The sequence below is a fragment of the Heteronotia binoei genome, chromosome 6, assembly GCF_032191835.1.
Source record: "Heteronotia binoei isolate CCM8104 ecotype False Entrance Well chromosome 6, APGP_CSIRO_Hbin_v1, whole genome shotgun sequence".
Classification (NCBI taxonomy): domain Eukaryota; kingdom Metazoa; phylum Chordata; class Lepidosauria; order Squamata; family Gekkonidae; genus Heteronotia; species Heteronotia binoei.
Genome location: NC_083228.1, coordinates 93,462,245 through 93,486,911, shown reverse-complemented (window position 1 = coordinate 93,486,911; position 24,667 = coordinate 93,462,245). Strand labels below are relative to the sequence as shown.

General features: G+C 44.5%; 1 protein-coding gene and 1 pseudogene across 1 annotated transcript in view; one reads left to right on the top strand and one right to left on the bottom strand.

Moving 5' to 3' along the window:
• CLSTN2 (calsyntenin 2) overlaps positions 1-24,667 on the bottom strand; it is a 715,214-nt gene that overhangs the window by 427,627 nt on the left and 262,920 nt on the right. The window lies entirely within an intron of this gene.
• On the top strand, positions 21,002-21,137 carry LOC132574519 (U1 spliceosomal RNA; annotated as a pseudogene).

The window sequence follows — 24,667 nt, the reverse complement described above, 5'->3', positions numbered from 1 at the left end:
TCTGACCTTCGCAGGAATAGTCAGGGTTGATTTCCTTTAAGACTGACTGATTTGATCTTGTTGCCATTCAAGGAACTCTCAAGAGTCTTCTCCAGCACCCACAGTTTGAAAGCATCTATTCTTCACTGCTTGGTCTTAGCCATGCTCAAGTCCCTACTCTTCCTGGAAACTTGCTGTGTGATCTTTGGCCCATCACTTTCTCTCAGACAAATTTCACTCCAAGGTTTGTTTGGATTTGGTTGCCACAACTCTATTAAGTCAAGGACAAAGGATAAAACAAAAGGGGGGAAATCATGCACAGCATCCTGAGCTCCTTGGAGGAGTGCAGGATAAAAATATACTTACTAAATAAATGAATAAAAAGTAATGAATACTGAAACAAAAACCAGCCTTCTGAATTGTTTTCAATTGTGGTGTAGAACAGGAAATTATATGTTCATCTTGTCACACAGCTCAAGCAAACTAAAGCTACCAAAATTCCTCTCATCTGCTGCAATATGAAGAATAGCCTTCCCTTGCATTTGATCATCCTAATGAGAGACCTCTAGAAACTGCTAGCAGATCTCAGGCTTCAAACTATGTAACAAAAATGTATAGGTAACTGGATAAGAATTGACTGTCTGAACCTGTGAATTGGACTACCCTTTAGCCATGACACTAGAAAGATCTTTGTTCTGTTAACCCAGACATTCCCATTGTTGTGTTTCCAAATTAAATTCCTTTGATATTTCAATACAGAGAAATTGTCTAAAGTTTTTATTCAATTTCTTGAGTCTTAAAAGGATTTGATTTGCATGATTCCCTTTCTCTTGTATCTGAGCTTTGCTGTCTGTTTTATATGTATTTATTTATTTCCTCTATTTCCTGAATCTAATGGGCATTGTTTCTGCAGCAGTTTTCTTTGCATGCTATATTACCACCAAATGGCTGAATTAAAATCAGGAATCTTGCACACATTTTTACAGGGCTTTTCTCTGACAGCTGGGAAGAAACTGTTCATTTTTATTACCACATGGGTAATAAAATACACAAGTAAATGCTAGAGCTTAACAATTCTCTCAGAGCTTGGCACTAATATATTACATTAATTCTTTTAGTCCTTGGACAAGAAATCATTAGGTATGGGTTATTACTTGCATTATCATTACATTACTGGATCATTATGAAAAATAAAAGTTCTAATCAGTATGGGCATTTATAAAGTGCAGCCAAGTGAAACCACCAACTTGGAATACTTCAAACATTAATACTAGCTAGATTGAATAATAGTTTCTGAACCAAGCAAGGTTAAAATAAAGATTTGTTATAACAATAGAACTAATTGCTGATGGTTCATAAACAGAAGTGTAATGAAATCCAGTGCCCCTCCAAAATGAAAGCTATAATATGAGCAATATTAAGCATGAGAACATAAGCAGAGCCTGCTGGATCAGATCTGTAGTCCCTATAAACAAGCAACCTGTTTAAGGTTGCCAGGTCTCCTGCTGCAGCGGGAGAAGGGGAAGAATTATAGTCAAAACACCAGAATTTCCACTGAATCCTAGAGTGAAATGACATTACTTCCAGGTTCAACATATAAATGGTGTCATGTTGTCAAAGTGATAGCACCTCCCCCATGTTCTTGTCCTCAGTCTCCCACCAGGTTAGGGTTGCCAAGTCTAACACAAAAAATATATGGGGGCTTTGGGGATGGAGCCAGAAGACTTTCACATTCCCTAAAATAAATAAGTAAAAATACAACAGTGCAGTTCCCCTGAATACAGTCTTCATTTCCTCATCCCCAACCAGCTGCACATCCGGTGTACTCTCTCTCTCTCTGTGTCTCTCTTTCTCACACACACACATGTACCCAGAGCAGGCAAAATAAACAGTTTTCAATCCCACACTTGTGTGGTCTCACTGGGGCAATTTACTCATGTTGCTGAAGTTTCAAGTCCTTCAGACTAAAACAGGGAAAGCAAAGGTTCAAGCTTATCCTTAACTATGCAAACAACTTCTGAAAAGATTGCAAAACAAATGAAGGGCTTGGGCTGCTTTCCCTTTCTTTCTTACAGTTACACAGGTCACAGGGAGCAGCCAGGTTGTTCTGCCAGCTCACCTCACCCGCATTTAGTCTGGCTGCTAGATTTAAAGACACAGACACACTGTCTAAAAAGCAATCCTTTTCAAGCTTCTTCTTAAGCCTTCTGAAGTAGAAAGGCACATGGTGGCTGTTGGGGTGGGGCTCCCTCCCCCCCCCCCGCTGGCGAGCAGACTGGGGTGGGTAGGAGCCTGCAAAACCAGGGAATCCCCCGCTGGGACCTTGGGATTGACAAGCCTACAACAGGTGCACTGCCAGCCACTGGATGTCAACCATAATCCTGTTTTAAACAGTAGCCAAAGCAGTTGCCAATAGACAGGGCATAAAGATCTATGTCTTCAGTTTTCAATTAAATGCCTTCCTCAATGTGCTAGTGTCCTAAGCCACCTAGCACTGTTATAAGAAGTTTTCTGCCTCTGTATATGGAAGTTCCCTTTTATCACCATAGCTAGTCACTGAGGCACCTCTCCTCCATCAATCTTACGCATCTCTCCTCCATGCCTAATTATGTCATAAAACCATCTATGCTTATGGCCATTGCTACATTCACTGGCAATGAATTCCATAATTAAATTCTTGTTGAATAGTTTCCTTTCCCTTCCCTGAAAACACCCATAGCCTTTCCCACTTTCCTGCTTCTTTCTATCCTTCCCACCCATCATCCTGCCTAAATTCTTTCTTTCTTCTGTTCTTTCAACCTAGTGGTCTTAAACAGCCACTGAGAGTTTTTGTTTAAGCAACTATGCAGTTTTAGAATGTTTCCATATTTCTGCAATGGCAGCAAAAAAATCTAGCTCCCTGCCTGTAACTCATCCATCTACATTGCTCAGTAATTAGTCTTAAAAATCCAGGGCAGTTTAAAAGTACATGGTCAATAGATTCAATGAAATTAAAGTTGTAATTGCATGTTCTCTCTGAACATGGAATACCAGTGTATATACCTGTCAACACTGCAGATTGTAGAGCATTAAGATGCACCAACATAAAGGTACATCTATATTTAGGATATGTTAGATCACAAAAACATACTGGCATGCTAACTGGTTGGGGATTGCCTACCATGATAGTTGAGAAAACTTTTGTTGACCTTATTGCTATGCTTCTACACTTCAGATGTTTCAAATGAATTTCAATCATATGTCTTAGTTCATCAACATTTGCTCTCACAACAATTCTATTGAAATTTGTAGGCACATTAGCTTATCATTTACCAGTTTGTCCCAGTTGCTCTTATGAGTGTCTAGTTTAATAAGACTGAGCAGACTTAGCTCTGGATCTGATTGTAAGATCTTTAATTTTAAATTAAATGCCTTCCTCCATGCCCTAGTGTCCTAAGAGATTTCACCCATTTCAGCTCTTAGAACACAATGACCACATATTTTGGGGGCCCCAAATCAAACATAATTTTTTAGTTTTCCTTCCTTCCCTCCCCTCCCCCGCATGGCAGTATCACTCTGAGATACCTATTTCTCAGTTGTGCAGCCAGGCCCAGTTATAGAGTACAGAACATGCAGATTTGCAAGAGATAACCTCCCCAAAACCATTTCTTCTTCCCTTCCTCCTGGCAACTACCATATTATCACTTTCTTCTTGTTTCCTTCCCACCTACTAAGCAACCTACATTTATCTCCTCCCCATCTTCAGCTACATTTATTATTTCATTTATACCTTACCTTTCTTAACCAGTGGAGACCCAAAGCAGCTAACATCATTCTCCTATCCTCCATTTTTATCCTCACAACTAATTGGAAGGGTCCATACAGGCCATCTAGTCCAACCCCCTGCTCAATGCAGTATCACCCTAGAGCATCCCTGACAAGTGTTTGCCAAGTCAATGCTTAAAGACTTCTAGTGAGGGAGAGCTGATTCCACTATTGAAAAACTCTTATGATTTGGATGTTATGCTTTGTTGACACACCCCAAGATGGTATTAGCCTTTTTTGTCACTGCATCACACTGGCTGTTCATATTTAACTTATGGTCCACCTGTGCCCCCAAGATCTTGCTCCAGAAGTGTATCTCCCATCCAGTATGTGTGTTACTCATTTTTGTTACCCAGATGTAGAACTCAGCATTTATGCTTATTAAATTGCATCTTGTTCATTTTGAGTCTCCCAGAGTGATCTCTACATAGGGATGGACATGAACTTAAAATTTTTGCCCTGAACCAAGCCAAAAATGTCCCAAACTGAATTGGCCAGTTTGGATCCCCTTTTTTCTGGCTGCAGCTTGCCATGACTGAGAGAAAGGGAAGGATCACCCAGGAATGGTTAAATAGCTGGCAACCATTTAAATCATTCATTTGGCTTTCCCCTCCTTGAAAGAGTGGGTGTGTGAAACCTATAGGTTTAATAGCTCATAACCATTTAAACCTAACAGCTGGCTCACAGCCATTTCAGCTTAACAGTAGAGTGGGTATGCTTGTCAGTCATTTCACCGCTAAAATAGTTCACAGCCATTTTAACCTAACATCAAGAGAGGTGTGCCCATCAGCTTGGAAGCAAGGGGAAGTGAAACCAACCAGTGAAATGGCTCAAAGCTGTTAGGCTGAAATGGCTGGCAGCTATTTAACCATTCTGTTTTGCTTCTTCCTGTTTAGAAGTGGAGGAAGCAAAACTGATTGGTGAAATGGCACGCACCCATCTTAGCAAGTGTGCACATCAGCCGTTAGGCTGAAATGGCTGGCATTGGTTCTAGGGCTCCAAACTAGACTAAGTTCATACCAAATTTTGACTCACAAATAGGCTTCCCAAACCCCCCACCCTGGCGGGGGACCCCCGAATTAGCGGCCTCCTTCCCCGCTCTCCAAAAATTCAGAAGTGGGAGGCTGGGCAGCTGCAATCGTGGGCGGCTCTTTTGTCTGCAGTGCTACGGGCATGTCCGCTCCCTCCTGCCACTGCAGCCACGCCGCCGGGCCTGAAGAAGCCGCATCCCCGCTCCCTCCACTGGGTCTCCCACAGGCAGGCAAGACAGGCCAGCCTTCCCGACTTAGCTGTGTCCGGCTCAGATAGCGAGCGAAGAAGTGGGCCGTGGGAGGGGGGGCAGAGAGACACATCGATTGTGCTCCTCCTGCTGCTTCTGCTCTCTCGCCTCGGCTCTTTATGCAGCCAGCGCCGGCAAACAACAGGGGCTTGTCCCAGGGTGCCCCCCCACAGCATGGGCCTGCCAGCGCCCCCCATGCACCCGCCTGCGCTCTCCTCCTGCCACCCCCCAAGTCCGGGGGCTGGGACGCATGGCAGCCTGGATGCTAGCGGCGGCGACGCTTCAGATCTGGGGAGAGGGAATATGGCTTCTCCTTCCGGTACAGCATGTTAAATAAACCATTTCGGGAGGAGAGGAGCCGAGCAAGGGAGAGAGAAAGCGGGAGCGGACAGCTGGCTGGCTGAGTGTCTGCGTGGAGAGGGACTGGGGGACTCAGAGGCGGGCCGGCGGCAGGCGAGAAAAAAGCGTGAGGGGTTGGTGCATAACCGCTGCACCACTCTGGCTGTCCATCGACCTTAACCACATGGAGGGGGGAGCGAGAGGCCCCGGGAAATGTGAAAAGTAGGGTTGCCAGGTCTGTGTTGGAAAATACCTGGAGACTTTGGGGGTGGAGCCAGGAGAAAGTGGGGTTTGGGAAGAAGAGGAACCTCAGCATGGTACAATGTCATCGAGTCCACCCTTCAGAGCAGCCGTTTTCTCCAGGGGAGCTGATCTCTGCCAGCTGGAGGTCAGTTGTGAAAGCAAGAGATCTCCAGGCTGCACCTGGGGACTGGCAACCCTACTAGGTTCCACACCCTAAATCTCCAGGTAGTTCTCAACCCAGAGCTGCCAGCTCTGCCAACTTCCCAGAGTTCTTGGGAGGCTGAAGAGGGAGGGGAGAGCCATCTGTTCTTGGAAGAAAAGCATGATTTAAAAGATATATATAAAACAGAGAAGAAATATGGAACGAATCAGAGTGCCTTAAGATGCCTGATGCATTTTAGGTAGGGTTGCCAATCCCCAGGTGGGGGCAGGGGATCCCCCTGTTTGGAGGCCCTCCTCCACTTCAGGGTCGTCAGAAAGCGGGGGGAGGGGAAGTAAATGTCTGCTGGGAACTCATGATTCCTTATGGAGATGTATTCCCATAGAAAATCATGGAGAATTGATCCACGGGTATCTGGGGCACTGGGAGGGCTGTTTTTTGGGGTAGATGCACCAAAGTTTCAGTATAGCATCTAGTGCCTCTCCCCAAAATACCCCCCAAGTTTCAAAGAGATTGGACCAGGGAGTCCAATTCTATGAGCCCCCAAATAAAGTGCCCCTATCCTTCATTATTTCCTATGGAAGGAAGGAATTGAAAAGGTGTGCTGTCCCTTTAAATGTGATGGCCAGAACTCCCTTGGACAAGTATGCTTGTCACAGACTTAATCTTGGCTCCACCCCTAATGTCTCCTGGCTCCACCCCCAAAGTCCTCAGATATTTCTTGAATTGGATTTGGCAACCCTACTCACAAAGCAGTTTGTGCCCACCCGTAGTCCTGCACTCGGATCACTGCGCCACTCTGTCTCTATTTGTGGTTTCTTTCTTAATATGAAAGAGTCTTCCATTTTGAATGTGAAAGTGGTAGCCTGGACTCAGATTTTAACACATTTGTGAGCACTAGGTTAGAGAGTCCTGTGACCACTTAAAGCTAACAAATGTATTGAAGCTTTGTAGCTTCAGATTCCTGCATTTATTAAAAAAAAAATCAACATTAAGATTTTTTACCATAAAATGTAAATTATGGTTTTATATGTTTTATTGGATTAATTGTTTTATAATGTTGTAAGCCGCCCTGAGTCCGCTTGTGGAGAGGGCGGGATATAAATGAAAAGTAATAAATAAATAAAATAAATAAATAAATATACAGTGCAATCCTAGGCAATTACTGCAGTACTGAAATCAATGAAATAATTAGAAAGGAGTTATACAGCCTAGCAAATTATATTCAATACAGTATAAAAGAGACTTAATAAGAGTAGGGTTTTCCAGGTCTAATTCAAGAAATATCTGGGGACTTTGGGAGGTGGAGCCAGGAGCCTTTGGCAGTGGAGCCAGGAGACATTGGGGTGGATCCAGGAGCAAGACTGTGACAAACAATTGAATTCCAAAGGGAGTTCTAGCCATCACATTTAAAGGGAATGCACACCTTTTAAATGCCTTCCCTCCATTGGAAATAATGAAGGACAGGAGCACTTTCCTTTGGGTCTCATAAAATTGTACCCCCTGGTCCAATCTTTTTGAAACTTGGAGGGTGTTTTGAGTAGAGTCACCAGATGCTATGCTGAAAATATGGTGCCTCTAACTAAAAAACAGCCCCCCAGAGCCCCAGATACCTACGGATCAATTCTCCATTATTCCCTAAAGGAATTGGTCTCCATAGGGAATAATGGAATGCCCAGCAGACATTTCCTCCTCCGCTTTCTGATGAAGCAGGGGAAGGGCCCCCAAACCAGGGGATCCCCATGGTGAGATGGCTTAAGCAGACCTGGGGATTGGCAACCCTAAATAAGAGACACAATCCAGCAAAATTAAGCATTTTGAAATTCTCATTGTCCAGAAAAGTAAACAGCATATGCCTAACACTGAAACCACTGGAAGAATTACCATAGGATCCTATTTTACTCAGAAGTAAGCCTCAATGAGCTCAATGAAACTTACTTAAAGGTCAGCATGCATAATTTCACAGTCTTAAAGTGCTTAATAGCAATAAAGCACCTGCAGTCATGGACCTCCCAAATATAGCATGGGAGGATGAGTTTTCATCAGAGTAGGAGGACAACCTGCCCAATTCCTGGCTTTCCAGACCCTTCCTGTGAGACCAATGCCAAGGTCTCCCCAAAACGAACCTGAACCAGCACCAGCACCACCCCCTTAGCAGCAGGGCTTTTTAAAAGCAGGAACACACAGGAATGCAGTTCTGGTTGGCTTGGTGTCAGGGGGTCTCACCTAATATACAAATGAGTCCCTTCTGGGCTTCTTTCTTTCTTTCTTTCTTTCTTTCTTTCTTTCTTTCTTTCTTTCTTTCTTTCTTTCTTTCTTTCTTTCTTTCTTTCATTTCTATTCCTCCCATTCCCCGTAGGGCTCAGGGCAGAGTACAACAATGCAATAAAAACATTTTCTTCTACAAAAAAGCCCAGTGTGAAACAATGGTGATGCCAGAGGTGTGACCTAATATGCAAATGAGTTCCTGCAGGGTTTTTTCTTCCCTATAAAAAAAGCCCTATTCAGCATGGCCTGCAGGTTTGAAGGCCCAGCATGGGCCTGCCTATGACTAGATCCACTAGAGTCTCACAAAGCACCCCAGGATCAGAGGAACTTAAGGACCAGGGCTGAGGCATGGATAGGGTTGCCAAGTCCAATACAAGAAATATCTGGGGACTTTGGGGGTGGAGCCAGGAGACTTTGGGGGTGGAGCCAGGAGACATTGGGGCGGAGCCAGGAGCAAGGGTGTGGCAAGCATAACTGAATTTAAAGGGACGGCCCAGATGCCCCCTCCTCCCCGCAGGAGCCACCGGAGGGGGAGGGAGCAAGGCCAAAAGCGGCCAGCCCTGCCAGCCAGCCTGCCGCCCCACAGCGCCCCACTGCCACTCACCGGGCCTGTTTATTGTTTATTTCATCCCCCGACGCACACACGCGGGCTGCCCGCGGCGGCTCTGCCTCTGGCCCGGATAAGGCGGCGCTGCTGAGCCGCCCCCACTCCTTCTCTCTCGCCTCTTCTCTCCCTCGCCCCCTTCGCCTGCCGGATGGAAGAAAGGAGGACTGAGCCGCCCACCAGCCCGCAGGAACGCCAGCCATCCGGAAGCAGCAACAGCAGTTGGTCAGCAGCAGCGAGGCCGGCGGGGACGCGCCTCCTTCTCTGCGGCTGAAGGGGGCTCGGAGCCCAGCCCGGCCCAGACGCCCCTTACTCCCCGCGGGAGCCGCCGAAGGGGGGGAGCAAGGCCAAAAGTGGCCAGAGGGCGGCCAGCCCGGGACAATCGCCGCGGTCCCGCTGCCCCTGCCACTCACGGGGCCAAGCTCCTCGGCGCGGTTTCCCCCCTCTCCCCCGCTTCCGTTTTTTTGGGGAGCGGGGGAAGAGGGTGGAAATCCTGGGGTCCCCCGCCTGGGCGGGAGGGTTGGGAATCCTAGGCATGGATCAGGTGCAGGAGTGCACTTCTGGCACCCTGAGGCATCCGCTCAACTAATGACATGGTAGGAGAGACCAACACTTGCCAAAACTTATTTTCAACATTACTCACCCCCTTAAAGTATGAGCTGCTTTGTTTGATATTGTGATCTAAATTGAATTTCATGTGTAGTGGTATCCATAGCCTTTAAAGACACAGATGACCAAAGAAACTGCCTTTTAATATGAATATTTTCACATTTTTAGTACCCACATTAACTGTAATAACTGATTTCATGATAAAATTGGAGATTACATATGCAAGGATAACCGGAGAAGTCGTAAAGGGTGCTGCAGATGAAAATTTAAACTAACAGAGATAACTGTATTTGACATTTTGTCCCAACTTCTACATTCCTTTTGCAGAACAATAGTGAATTAAAGACTTGTCAGTGCCTACATCTTTTGTACTTGCATAATTAACTAGTGAATACTGTTCTGATACAAATGCCATTTTAAATCAGTGAAACATATTGATTCAGTTCTAAATATACTTCTTTACAAAGTGTTTACCCTACTAGAGTAATAGGCTGAGAATGAGTCATTCCTGATATTTGATTTACTGTTAATTGTTTAGCTAAGTCAGTTTCAGGTATTTGATGTACATAAGCAAAGAAAGTTATACTATTTCTTTTAATCTCCTTAGTAAAAGTGAGAAGTAGACTAAACAGGCAATTATGTTAGGAGCTCTGTGAAGCAGCCATTAAGATTTTCCCCCTATCACACGGAGAATTTCTACACTGAAGTACATTTCTGATAAGCCAGTGTTTTGGTATTGAGAGTGTTCTTGCGTTCTGATGAAACCATGGCAAGCCATTTATGGTACTCTGGATATGGAAATGTCCTTTAATTAGGATTTGTCCTTTAATTAATTGGTATTTGTTTGGCCATATTTGGATTCAGTTTTCAGATTTGTTTGGCTGTCTTAGGATTCAGTCTTGGATTTCTTCAACTGACTCTCTTTGGATGATGTTGATAGGATCCTTGGTGTTACTAGGCCAACCATGTGCTGCTTGGACCCATGTCCCTCCTGGCTAGTGAAAGCTAATGGAGACAAAATGCAGGGCCCTCTGATTCACATAATCAATAATCAATCTGTTCCTAGAGTCAAGGAACTTTCTGGAGAGACCGAAAGAGTGTGTAGTTGTTCCACTCTTGAAAAAAAAAACCCAACAACTTTGGATCATCAGGGTCTTCCCATTACCTCCCAGTTTCAAACTTACAGTTTCTGGACAAAATAATTGAGAGAGTGGCCACTGAACAGCTCCAGAGCTTCCTATATGACAAACCGACACTGGATCCATTCCAGTCCAGCTTCTGCCCCAACCATGGGATGGAAACTGCTCTGGTCATCCTCACAGATGAGCTTCACAGGCAGCTTGATCAGGGCAGGACAGTGCTGCTGTTGTTGTTCAAGCTCACAGCAGTGTTCAACATGGTCAATTACATGGTACTGGCAATGGAAAGTCTGTTCAATAGAACTTGCACATAATTACATATATATATTTTGAAATGTATGGATTGCAGTTTGTATATGACACTATAATCATCGCAGATCTTTTCAGTGGTTTTCCTAAATAACATAGTTTTTAGCTTTTAAGATCCAAATTCTTGCTTGTGGACTTGTGAAACGTCTAGGACTTAACATGTAAAATGAAATCTGTCTGTACTTCAGTATACCAAGTAGCATTGCCCACTTCTACTCCACCTGGGGTTTGCCTGGAAGAACAACTGACCTCTGGGATACAAACATTTGTGTCCCTTTTGGAGACCACAGCTTTGGAGAACAGCCTCTATGGAAGGACATTCCTTTTGAGCTCCATCCCCAAACTCCACCTTCCACAGACACCATCCCCAAATCTCCAGGAATTTCCCAGGCCAGTGTAGTGTAGTGGTTAGAGTGTTGGATTTCCGTTAAGGATCCCAGCCTCCAGGTGGGACCTGAGAAACCACCAGAATTACAGCTCATATCCACCTTACATAGATCAGTTCCCCTGGAGAAAATGGATGTTTTGGAGAGTGGACACTATGGCCTTGTGCCCCACTGAGGTCCTGGTCCTCCCCAGGCTCACCCCCAAATTTTCAGGAGTCAGTCCCAACCTGAATGTGGCAACCGTACTGCCCATCCCCTGTGGGTGGTCAGGGGGAACCTGACAACCCTAAGGATCTGGGAGACCTGGTTTCAGATTCCCCACTCTGCCATGGAAGTATGCCTGGTGATTTTGGGCCAGTCACACACTCTCAGACTAATCCATTTCAGAAGGTTATTGAGAGGATAAAATGGAGGAAAGACTAAGAATGTAAGCTGTTTTGGGCTGCTTTTGGAAGGAAGGAAGGAAGGAAGGAAGGAAGGAAGGAAGGAAGGAAGGAAGGAAGGAAGGAAGGAAGGAAGGAAGGAAGGAAGGAAGGAAGGAAGGAAGGAAGGAAGGAAGGAATGGAGAACACATGTCAGCTGCCACAAAGACTACACGGACTATTCTAGTCCAAGAATCGTAGTCAGAACCAGAAGTTCTCCCATTTAATCTTGCTGCTCATACAAATTCCTCTAAGGGTAGATTCAAAATTAACATGACTTGTGAAGTTGTTTCAGCTAACATTTAATCATCTATATCTTGAAGACGCCATAGCTCTTCAGCAGAATTTAAATAGAAGCTGGTGATTTTAAAATTATACTATATAGTGAGGAATCTTAAATATGCTTCAAATTAGTATTTTGATGTAATACAGAGCTTGTTTATTTTATTACAGTGAGTAGTCAAATTCATAAATATAATGAAATGAAGTTATATATGGGTCGAAAAGGTATGTAAGAAGAACCAAGAAAACGCTATATCTTCTACATCTTTTTATCAGATCCACTTTCTCTTTGTGCTTGTGGCATAGGGTTGCCAAGTCTCTCTGCCAGTTCGACAGGGGACTCTTTGCTCATGTGTGTGTAGCGTGTGTACACGATGACATCACCTGGAAGTGACATCACTGTGCTGGGTATGTCACACCATAGATGCTCTAGGATTCATGGTAAAACTCTATGGTACCATAGAGCTTTACCTTGAATCCTAGAGTGTCCCCAGATTGATGCTTTAGGATTCGCAGTAAAAACTCTACGGTCACTCTTCCAGATGATGTCATTGCATGGGGCACATTGTACAGCAATGGGAATGTTTGGGGGTGGGGATCCCTCAGCGGTCTCCTCTGTGCCGGTGGGTTGGGCCCCCCAAACTCTATTTTGGCAGTGTGGCCTGTGATGGCACTGAATTTTCAAACACCTCAGGGAACAAAGCTGACAATCCTTTTAGTCCCTAGCTGGATTTTATGAGATAGGAAAAGGCTTCAATTTAGTTGAAATTAAAGTCTCAGACAGGGCCTAGGAGGACACTTGTATGTAGGCAATGACTCCCTCTAAGTTGTGGAGTCTTGTGAACAAAAATTCTACTTTGTGAACTACTGGCATTAAAGTTGTCAGTGAGCAATTTGGCTACTGTATAAATTTGTTTGCTCTGGAGCCACCCTTCCTGAGCTGAGAAAAAAAATGTGAGCTGGAGGGCTCACACTAACTTGGTTTAGAGCGAACACTGCTTGCAGGGTAGGTCAAAGACTAAGGAGAAGTGCTAGGGATACATAAATAAAAAATGGCGAGCCTAGATCCAAGGCAGCTACATGAAAGGTATAGAGTAGGCAAATAAATCCTGTGAAAGATGGAATATTAGATGCTTGTTTCTATGTCTATAATGTATATTTGTTTTAACATGTATAATTTAGTTATGTTTTAATGTCTAAAATTCACCAAAGAAACATTAGAAATGCTTAATAATGCTTAGATGAATTTGCATTTTTTTCTTGATAGTGACAAGAACAAGAGGAATGGGTAGCTTTTAAATAAAAGGCCACGGAGAGGCCGGCGCTGGTCCCTGGAAGCCCTCCAGAGACCAGCGCCGGCCTCTCCGCCGCCTCCCTGGCCACCGCAGCCGCCACCAGCCCCACCAGCAGCACCAGCCGCCCGGAGGAGAGGCCGCCACCCGCCCTGGAACAAGGTAAGCAGGGGGGGCCGAAAGCGGGGGGGCGGCTGGCGGGAGGGGGCGGCCGGCCTTCCTTCCTTCCTTCCTTCCCTCCCTCCTTCCCTCCTTCCTTCCTTCCTTCCCTCCCTCCTCCCTTCCTTCCCTCCCTCCTCCCTTCCCTCCTTCCTTCCCTCCCTCCTTCCTTCCTTCCTTCCCTCCTTCCTTCCTTCCTTCCTTCCTTCCTTCCTTCCCTCCTCCCTTCCTTCCCTCCCTCCCTTCCTCCCTCCCTTCCCTCCTTCCTTCCCTCCCTCCCTCCTTCCTTCCTTCCCTCCTTCCCTCCCTCCCTCCCTCCTCCCTTCCCTCCCTCCTTCCCTCCTTCCTCCCTCCCTCCTTCCTTTCTTCCTTCCTTCCCTCACACCCTCCTCCCTTCCTTCCTTCCTTTCTTCCTTCCCTCCCTCCCTCCTCCCTTCCTTCCTTCCCTCCTTCCTTCCTTCCCTCCTTCCCTCCCTCCTTCCTTCCTTCCCTCCCTTCCTTCCTTTCTTCCCTCCCTCCCTCCTTTCTTCCCTCCCTCCTCCCTTCCTTCCTTCCTTTCTTCCTTCCCTCCCTCCCTTCCTCCCTTCCTTCCTTCCCTCCTTCCTTCCCTCCCTCTTTCCCTCCTTCCTTCCCTCCTTTCCTCCCTCCTTCCCTCCCTCCTCCCTCCCTCCCTCCCTCCCTCCCTTCCTTCCTTCCTTCCTCCCCTCCCTCCCTCCTTCCTTCCTTCCCTCCCTCCTTCCTTCCTCCCTCCCTCCCGCCCTCCCTCTGGCCACCCCTGGAGTAGAGAATACTGACTTTGGTGGACCCAAGCACTGATTCAGTGTAAGGGAGCTTTGTGTTTGTGACTGGACTAGACAATGCTGATTTTGGTGGACCCAAGCACTGATTCAGTGTAAGGGAGCTTTGTGTTTGTGTCTTCTGGTGCAATTTTGTTCTCAGATCCTGTATTTACTTCATCAGTATATGGAATATGGCACTTTCTCAACTGTGCTGCATAATGCAGCCTATTTATTTTGTCCTGTTTGCTCTGTTGGCTCTATCTGCGCCACCTTCATCACTTTCGGGGTGTGGATCCCCCAGTGGGGTGGTCTCCCGACTCCCTCCGCCGGCTGTTTCTGATAGCCCTGTGCCCCCTCTTTCATTTGATATGTGTCCCGTGCAGGTACCACCCTCCCGCCGGGAGATGCCGCAAAATGAGCCCCCTTGAGGCTTATGGCGGCAGGGCTCGGGGGAAGCGAGCTAGACTGCTGTTGGTTTATAAAGTGTTTCGAGCCCGTCCCTGTGGCATCGGTCCCATCGTTGTGGGGCCCAGGGGGCCGGCGCAGCGGCATGCTGAAGCAGCCTGTCGGTCACTTCCGGGTTCCTGTCCTGCATCTCGACCTGTGTTATTAGTGACAGGCTGCTTCGGCGTGCCGCTGCGCCGGCCCCCTGGGTCCCACAACGATGGGACCGATGCCACAGGGACGGGCTCGAAACACTCTATAACCCCTCAAAAGAACAGCAGTCTAGCTCGCTTCCCCCGAGCCCTGCCGCCATAAGCCTCAAGGGGGCTCATTTTGCGGCATCTCCCGGCGGGAGGGTGGCACCCGCACGGGACACATATCAAATGAAAGAGGGGGCGCAGGGCTATCAGAAACAGCCGGCGGAGGGAGTCACGAGACCACCCCACTGGGGGATCCACACCCCGAAAGTGATGAAGGTGGCGCAGATACAGCCAACAGAGCAAACAGGACAAAATAAATAGGCTGCATTATGCAGCACAGTCTCACTGGAATCTCACTGGAATCTGACTGGCTTCTCAGCGTGGAACCCGTTCTCTCTAGTCTTCTCACTTTGAAAAAAGTAAAAAAAGAGTTTTATTTAACTTTATTTCCCCCTTTCCCTCTCTATAAATAATCTTGGTGTTTCCGGCGGTGATATTTGGGGGATTTTTGGGGACATCACAGGAAGTGCTGTGAAGTCACTTCCTGTTTCCGGCAGTGGCATTTGGGGGAAATGATGTCATTTTGGGGAAATGATGTCACAGGAAGTGATGTCACTTCCTGCTTCCGGCAGGTGGCGCGGGGGAAATGATGTCACTTCCTGTCTCCGGCAGGTGGCGCGGGGAAAATGATGTCACAGGAAGTGATGTCACTTCCTGTTTCCGGCGGTGGCATGACATCACCAGAAGTGACGTCACTTCCTGTTTCCGGCGGCGCGCGCGCACCCCTACCTTCCCCCCCCAAAGGTGTCCCTGGCTGGCCTTCAGACATTATGGCCACCCTACCACTACACCAAACCACTACATCAAAGAGAGCATTTGCCAGCAATAGAGCATTTTGCCACCTAAATTCAGAAGGCTTTTACATCTGGTTAGAGAAGACATTCAGGACTGGCTTGCTTCATATAAATTTAAACAATTAAGTGGCACTGAGAGAATGCTAATTTTGAAGGCTACAGAGAGCAAAAGTACATGTGTTTAATATAAAAACATATTAAACCTTGCAGGGGTTTAAATGAAGCCTCATAAAATCATCAAAGTGACAAATGCACAAAAATGAACCATGTCGTTTCATCTTGCCACTCAAGTGAGAGGAGGCAAGCAGCAGAAGATTTCCCAGCAGAAGCTGGCGTGTCGCAAGCTTAGCAGGGTCTGTGGAGGGATTTCAACTAGAGTTTCTGTTATGCCACAGATTCTGCTCTCTGACGCTGCCATTTTATCCAGGGGAACTAATCTCTATAGTTTGAAGATGAGTTGTAATACTTGGAGAAACCCAGTCCCCACTTGGAGGCTGGCAATCCTGGTAGAAGTTGCTGTACTTTCTGTAATTAAGTTGAAACAATAATGATGCTCAATGTAAAAAGAGGGAAATAATGGGTTCCTCTGGCTTTTTAAATTATTGCATTGAGAGAACAATGCTTACATCGAGAGAGTAAATAACTATTGTAAAGAAAACATCTGTGACCTAATTTTGTAAAAGAAAAGCCACAATTAGATGGGCACTTTGATCTGCAGTAATGGCTCCTCTCACCCATATTTAAAGTGTGTGACCAGACAGCAACATCTCTATGGGAGGGGAGCAAATGAGTAAGCAAAGGGGCTGAGAGGGGGCAGTGTGGCAGTGGGTGCACTCTGAGGCTCTCAGAGCCTCAGAGCACACAAGCTGCCCCGTCATCCCTGCTCAATCTTCCCAGGTCTGTGATTCCAGCAGAAACAAAGATCCAGGAAGGCTGAGCAGGAGTGTCGATGTGGCAAGGCTTCTGCCCTGGCTCCAAGGTGCTTGGAGCCAGGGCAGGAGCCTTGCCACACCACCACTGTGCTCGCCCTCACCACCTCCTTCACCTTGCCTGGCTTTGTCCACTGTTGAGAGGGAGGAAGGATGTGGGTGGAGGGACAGGGGATCTCACCTAGGGTGCCAAAAGCTCTGGCACTGGGTACAGAGTAGCCAATCTATAATATTAAAGGGCAACAAAATCTTCTACCTTCAGTAACATTGGCAATTATATAGCCACTAGCCTCATTTTCCAATTGGATTCCTGTATTTTCTGCTGCCCAATGAAGCTCAATGGCTTCTTTGATTCAAATAGGCTAAGGTAAACTGTTCCCCAGCATTAATGCCAGGAATTTCACATCTCACTATTATGACACCTTGCTATCTGGAATCTGGGGAGATGACAGGGAGGAGGTTGTGGACAAGAAGATTCCCTCCCCCTCTCCCACCATGTAGGTTGCATTGGATTTACAGCTGGAGTAGCTGCTGCAGGCTAAACTGGGCAGTGCAGGAGTCAGCATGGGCCCAGAATATCTTTCACTTCAGCTTCCTATGGCATCTTAGAAGATCCTTTGGATGAGACCAGAGTGTATCTTAATAGCACTCTGGGAATGTAGCCCCAGGTCTGGCAATCCAAGTAATGCATGCAAATGCTCCCATGCATGCTTCACTGAATTTTGGTCACACAGTCTTTAGGAGAGTTGAGCCAAATTACTCAATTATAGATTTCAAAATATATTATTCTATAAATGATTCTGAATATTTCAATCTATTGCAAAGAATTAAGTTAACATCTCTTCTCCAATTACATTAAAAACATGAGGCGTTTCTTCAATACTAAACAGAATTTTTTTAAAAAAATCAACACACAATATTTTAGTTATGGTTGGTTATAAAGTCTATTTTATACAATGACTTGGGTAACACTATTTTATGTGTGCACATATAATTACTGATAGACTAAAATAATTTCAGTTTTAATGACATATAGTATCAGTAAGCTATAGACAATATAAATTTTCAGCCCCACAGATGCTGGAATGAAGCCTGAATTGCTCCAGCCTCACCTTAGCACCCACACCCAATTAGCATTAAGAACAGTAAATTCTGTAACTGACAAAAACTGAGCTGTTTTCTACCCAGCTGCACTGTCTGATTAAGAGCTCAGCTGTAATGAAAGTATTGTATTAAAATGGAGATAAATGCTTTAAAATATAAGTGGGTGATAAAGTAGTTTGGGACCAGACCAGGTAATTTAATTCTCCTATAGTACTTCGTAAATTTTCATTTCTTAAATTACTTGGAGGCTAAATTAAAACTGAAGTTTGTTTTCATGCTGAAGTCCATCAAAAAGCACATTATTTCTAACCATATGGAGCAAAGTTCCAAATGAAGACTATCTCTATGTGGAAACTGCATATTAAATACCTACTTGATTCTCTCACCATGAGATGTAACTCATTTCCGTGAAATAGAATGAGGACTAAACCATAGGTCAGAACAATGGTAAGTCAATTCAGTTATAAATATCACCCTTGATATCACTCAGCCTAACCTAACACACAGGACCATTGTAAGGATAAAAAGAAGAAAAGAAAAACGTAAGCTGCTTTTGGTTCCCATTGGGCAGAAAACTGAGATAAAAAATGATAATAAATAATATGAATGTATGTTGTTGTTGTTCAGTCACACAGTTGAGTCAACTCTTTGTGATCCCATGGACCACATCATGCCAGGCCCTTCTATCTTCCACCGTCCTCCTAAATTCACTCAAATTCATGTTTGTTGCATCGATAACACTGTCTAACCATCTCATGTATGTACATTATAATATATAATGTATAACATAATGAATAGCATGATTGTATGTGCCATCAAGTCACAACCAGCATGGCAACCTCAACAAGGGGTTTTCAAGGCAAGTAAAAAGCAGAGGTGCTTTGTCTTTGCCTCCCCTGCAAAATTTTCTTTGGTGGTGCCCCATCTAAGTACTGACTTTCCTTGGCTTCCAAGACCTATACCACAGCATTCCCCATTCCCAATAATAAGTAATACCCCTGTGCAAAAGGTACTGGCTAAATGTGGTTCTGCATGACTCTTCGTTTTGTTTTTTGTTTTTTCCCTAATGTTGACTTTCTTTTCTGTTAAATTACATTGAACTTATTCCTTTGATATCAACTGAGCCAGTCAGGTGTTCCACTGAACTTATTCCTTTGATATTAATTGAGCCAGTCAAGCTTTCCAGAAGGAAGTAGATACTGGGGCTATCCTAAGTGCAGAAAGAAAACTAACTTTAAAAATAAATTAAAAACAAACACCTGAAATTTTAGATATATTTGCTATCCTGGAGCAAATTAAATTCCAGAAAGAGAAGATCAATCAATGTGCATTGTTCTCTCTAATACGGATAATTCACCAGTATTCAATATGATTAAAATTTACACTGTGGGTTGAGTAACTGTAGCAAACAAGAAGTAATGAATAAAAATTCAGGAGGTTTCAAAAACTCACCTCAGAATTAAAGCTAGTTGTATTAGGAAATCTATCTAATAGTTGTTTCCATTTATTTAAATGGAAACATATTTCCAGGTGTAACTCATCTATCACCACCATCCAATATAAGTATTGCAGCTCTTTTCCAAGGAATCCTCATTCTCAAATTGCAGGAATTGAACAGCTATATAGGCCATTAAAAGTTTAACCTGCAAAGCATAAAGAAGTAGATATTTCTGGGATGATTTAACAAAGAATAAGACTATCTCTTTTGATTTGGACATGTGGAAGAACCATGCCAAAACTGATTAGTACTTGTGGATCAGCTTCCAAGAAGATTAGTAGTAAATCAAGTGTGAGGAAAAGCCTATATTCTCTCTTTTCAATTTGTAAATCAAATTTCCTCGTAGCCTTAGTACTTTTAAATAAAATATAGTCATTGAAAAGATCTCATATGCTAAATTAGTATTTCCATTACACAAAGAAACATTACCTTGTTTGCTATCATCAGGGCTTTTTTTGTAGCAGGAACTCCTCTGCACATTTTTTTTTTGTAGAAGGAACTCCTCTGCATATTACCCCTGATGTAGCCAATCCTTCAAGAACTTACAGGGCTCTTAGTTAGGCTTCCCAATCCCCAGGTCCCAGTGGGGGATCCCCCATTTTGACAGGCTTCTCCCTGCCCCCAGCCAGCTGGCCGGCGGGGGAAGCCCCGCCCCCACAGTCATCCTGTAGTTTTAGAGCTCCTGCAGGTTTAGAAACCTGCAAACAGTTTTTAAAATGTGTGCCTTTAAGGCTGAGCAGGAAACAGGAAAGGCTTCATGGAAAAGGATCAGTAACAGTTTCCTCAGAGAACAGCCCCTCCCTTTCTTTTGCTTTGGTTTTCAGAGCAAGTAAAGTTCTGCAGGAACAAGACCCAGTAAGTATTTGTGTGTGGGAGAGAGGGAGGGGGCAGTGGATTCCCTGGTTTGGAGGCCCTCCCCCCACTTTAGAAAGTGTGAGGGGGGAGGGAAATGTCTATGGGGCACTCTATTATTCCCTATGGAGAACGATTCCCATAGGGAATAATGGGGAATTGATCCGCGGGTATTGGGGGCTCTGGGGGGGCTATTTTTTGAGGTAGAGGCACCAAAATTTTAGTATAGCATCTAGTGCCTTTCCCCAAAATACCCCCCCAAGTTTCAAAACGATTGGACCAGGGGGTCCAATTCTATGAGCCCCAAAATATGGTACCCCTATCCTTCATTATTTCCTATGGAAGAAAGGCATTTGAAAAGGTGTGCTGCCCCTTTAAATGTGATGGCCAGAACTCCCTTGGAGTTCAATTATGCTTGTTACACCCTTGTTTCTGGCTCCACCCCCAAAGTCTCCTGGCTCCACCCCCAAAGTCCCCAGATATTTCTTGAATTGGACTTGGCAACCCTACTCTTAGTACAGGGCCTACTGAAAGCTCCAGGAAGATTGGCTAAATCATCTTATTGCCCCCCAGTTGGGAATAAAGAGGCAAACATAAGAGTTGGGATTAACTGTGGGCAACTTTATTGATTACTTACAGCTACTGTAGCAAGGGCAAACCCCTGAGTGCAAACTAAGGCAAGGAAGGTGTTGGCTTGCCAACAACCTCCTTGCCTAACACTGGGTGAGCACCCTGCTCTTCATGTGAGCCTTACCACCTGGCTTGCCCCCAGCTAGCATAACCAACTCCTAGCAGGGCTCCACCACCCTGAGCCATGTCGTTTGCAAGGACATAGGCCCACCAGGGTAGCTTCAAAGGTAGTCACAATTTCCCACCCTTACCTGCAAAACCCACAGGTGGATCCTGACAGGCCCCTTTATCCTTCAAACAGGGAAGGTGCTTTCTGGTGCTCACCATACCTTTTAACCTATTTTTGCACCAATCCCACCCCCACCCCGCTTGTAAAGTGACAGATCTAAAACACTGACTTCACCAACTTTAGAACATTGTTCCACTATAAGTAGTGCATATTTACCTGGCAGGGGAGACACCTTGATCACGAAGGAGGTTTTCCCAGGGTGAGGCTCATCCATTGCTTTCTGGGTTTGCTGACCTTTGCGATTTCCTCAAATGTGGGAAACTCGACTGCAAAAACTTGTAAGCAGTGCAAGGTAGGTGAAAAGCACACCCCATGCCGCCAATTTCAAGGAGGGTGAAAAAAATTCCTACCTGCTCCACAGATGGCAACCAGCACAGACTACACTGCATACAGGACAGGAGGGTGGGGCAAGCACAAGGCAGCAAGAGGAAGTTGGAGCAAAGGGACAGCACTATATACTGCTGACTCCTCCCCCTCCAGCATTAAGGCAAAGGAACACTGCTGCCTTCTTCCCTTCCAGGTGAAGCAAAGGTGGCCCCTGCCCACAGGAGCCATTCGACCCCATTGGTGAGGCAGGGCCATCTTAACAGCATTATGGGCCTCACGCAAAGCAGTGTACTGGACCCCTACGACTTTCTAACAGGGGAGAAGAAGAAGAAGATATTGGATTTATATCCCGCCCTCCACTCTGAAGAGTCTCAGAGCGGCTCACAATCTCCTTTACCTTCCTTCCCCACAACAGACACTCTGTGAGGTGGGTGGAGCTGGAGAGGGCTCTCACAGCAGCTGCCTTTTCAAGGACAACCTCTGCCAGAGCTATGGCTGATCCAAGGCCATGCTAGCAGGTGCAAATGGAGGAGTGGGGAATCAAACCTGATTCTCCCAAATAAGAGTCCACACACTTAACCACTACATCAAACTGGCTCTCCAAACCATTACACCAAACCACTACATCAAACTGGAGGTGGGAAGACTGAGGCCAAACTTCAGATTGAACTCTGTATCTACTATGACAAAAGTGTGAGCTAGGCTTTTGACCTTGTCTAAGAGGTGGAGCTACTGCTCTAGAGAATAACATTATTTATGTGATCATTAGTATGTAGAAGCAAAAAACCCTACCAAACCAGTGAAATGGTGTAATTATATGCAGAAAAAGATAATGCTATGTAAAGAAATAATAGGGATAATTTTGTTTGGAAGTAGAATAGACTGTTTTGGTGCATGCCATTATGCTAATCTTATGAACATACTTGGTAACTCTCAGTACAATCCTAAACAGAGACACACCCATTTTTAGTCCACTAAAGTCAATGGCATTTGAAGTGGGTAATTCTAAGTAAAAAAAGTAAAACCGGTCAGCAAATCTTAAGAACAGTCAGCGAGAGTGGACACTTTCATTTGCTCCCAAATAGCATAATTAATTCTGCTTGGATTCAGAGCATTTTATTTTTTACAAATTTTACATTGTTTGGGTCAGATTTTGATTAGCAAATTTCTTGCCACATATCACTGGTGAGAATGAAATAACTGACTGCATATCCAAGGAAAATTCTACCTTTCCAATTGCCCTTTCATCACACCCCCTCCAGCCTACAAATAGCAGCTCTCCAGCAGCCCTGGCCCCACTCAATGCACAGCAGCCAAGAAGGTCTGAGCGCCTGCTCCGGCTGCAACGCCACTGAGGATGTTCTCCGCAGCTGAGAACGAAACGTCTGGAAGGAAAACTTTCTCCAGTAGAACACGGCACTTGATCCCGAAAGATTCTACAAACCCTAATGAAAATTCTACCCTTGGTACAATGAAAATAATTAACATAGAAAAGTTTCTATTCATCTTTTGGTAATCCAAAATAATATAAAACTCCTGCAGCATGGATTCTGAATGGACTCTTCTTAAGAAATTTATAATTCTGAGATCCTGTTTCAATTAACTTGTCTGCTATTCCAGTAAATTCATGAAGAGCTTTTTAGCAGACATGAGCTAGTTAAAAAAATGAAAACTGTTTTCCAAGACAGCTTGAGATTCTGAAGAATCTTATGACCTACTAATTCACAATGAGAATGTAAAGTTCTGCTCCTTTCAGTTACAGCAATAATTCCAGAAAATTAATCCCACTAAATTTTTAAGCAGACCATTCTCCTATTTTATCATATATAGACAAACAATTTTTTTTAAAAGTATATATATATATACTTTTTTAAAAAAAAATTGTTGGTCTAGCATTCTCTTTCCTTTAAAGGAACTTTTAATTAAAGGCAAGGGGTTTTTTGTGCTGTTTCATGCATTTCACTTCTCTTTTCATCTTGTTTTAACTTTACTTATCTCTTCATGGCAGAAGAGCTATTGATTGCATCTTCTTTCCTATGGCTACTATCAAGGTCATATAAAATTTGGTGACTGTAAACTCTTTTCCAAAGTACCATGACCCCATCCTGTTCCACACATGCCCTTTTACATTCCAAGCATGCACCCTCTCCAGATGTATTGCCAAGGTCAAGTTGTGAGTTCATTTGCCTTTTTTTCTTTCAGCATTTTCTAACAGTTGCCAAAGAATCAGCTCAAAATATAAGAGAAGCAAAAGGGTCATAGGATCACATATACTTCAGCCATTCTTACTGGACAGAAGAAGAATTGTGATATTTCATGGAACAGACTGTAAAAGAAGAGGAGTGTCCTCTAAACAAGAGGACATCTTTTACTTCATGCCTCCTCCAACTAAACAAAATCCCTAAATTCTTTTTGGCTTTACATGTAAGTTAAATGAGCTTTGGTCATTTGGGCTGACCATTTTTGCATCTTTTCCTGCTCCCCAATCCAAACTAACAGTTCCATGGGTGCAAGAGCCAATATCCACTCAGCATGATTTTCCCATCTTCAACTTCCTGCAGCAGCCCAAAATGCCCCCTGAAATTCTGTTCCTGGGTAAGAGGAGTGGGGTGGGAAAGTCATGCTACATGGAAACATTAGTCTGGATCCAAGCCAATGAGCTGGTAGTTCCATGGAACTCTACATCCAGTTTCTAACATCACTTTTGTAACTAGCCACAGCCAGTTAAGGTCCCATAAAAGATAAACTGGAATTCTTTGTCACAAAGTGTATTACTTCTAGAGACTGCTGAATACTAAAACAATGGATTTGATCCACCAGTAATTTCCACAGATGAAAGGGAATGTGGAGCACAACTGATTACCTTGCCCTCCTGCTGCAACCTAAAATGCAGCTTTCTATGTCACTGTGGTAACTTAAATGACAATGGCTATATCTGTGGGTCCCACAGGGTGTGGAAATAGCACTCCAAATAATCTCAGGGAAATCAAACTGTTACCAAAAGCTACAGGCATTCCTGTAAATAACATTAAAGAGCTAGAACTTTTGGCTGCCAGACAATCATAAAATCTCCTGGCTACACTGCACACATGGAATCAAACAAACAGTTCTTCTTAGGACTAATTGACAAAGGGTGTAGGAAACTGCATACAAACCTGCCAGATGAATGGCCTCCCTTGTTGGGAGATCATGCTTTACAGACTATGGTGATACCCTATTTATTATCACCATCATTTCATCTTGGGCTGAAAACTGCTGTTCCCTGTGAAATGTGTCCTTCCTGCCTGATAATGCACCTTATTTGTTTTATTGTTCTATTGTTTTGATTTGCTAATTTTATTGTATTGTTTTTAAATTTAAATTGTAGGGGTTTTTCAATTGTTGTTCTGTTCATGTTGTGATCTGCCCTGAGCCCATTATATGCAGCATATGCATCTTTCTAAATATTATCCTCATTACTTTTTTTTAAGACAAGGAGAGCTGGCAG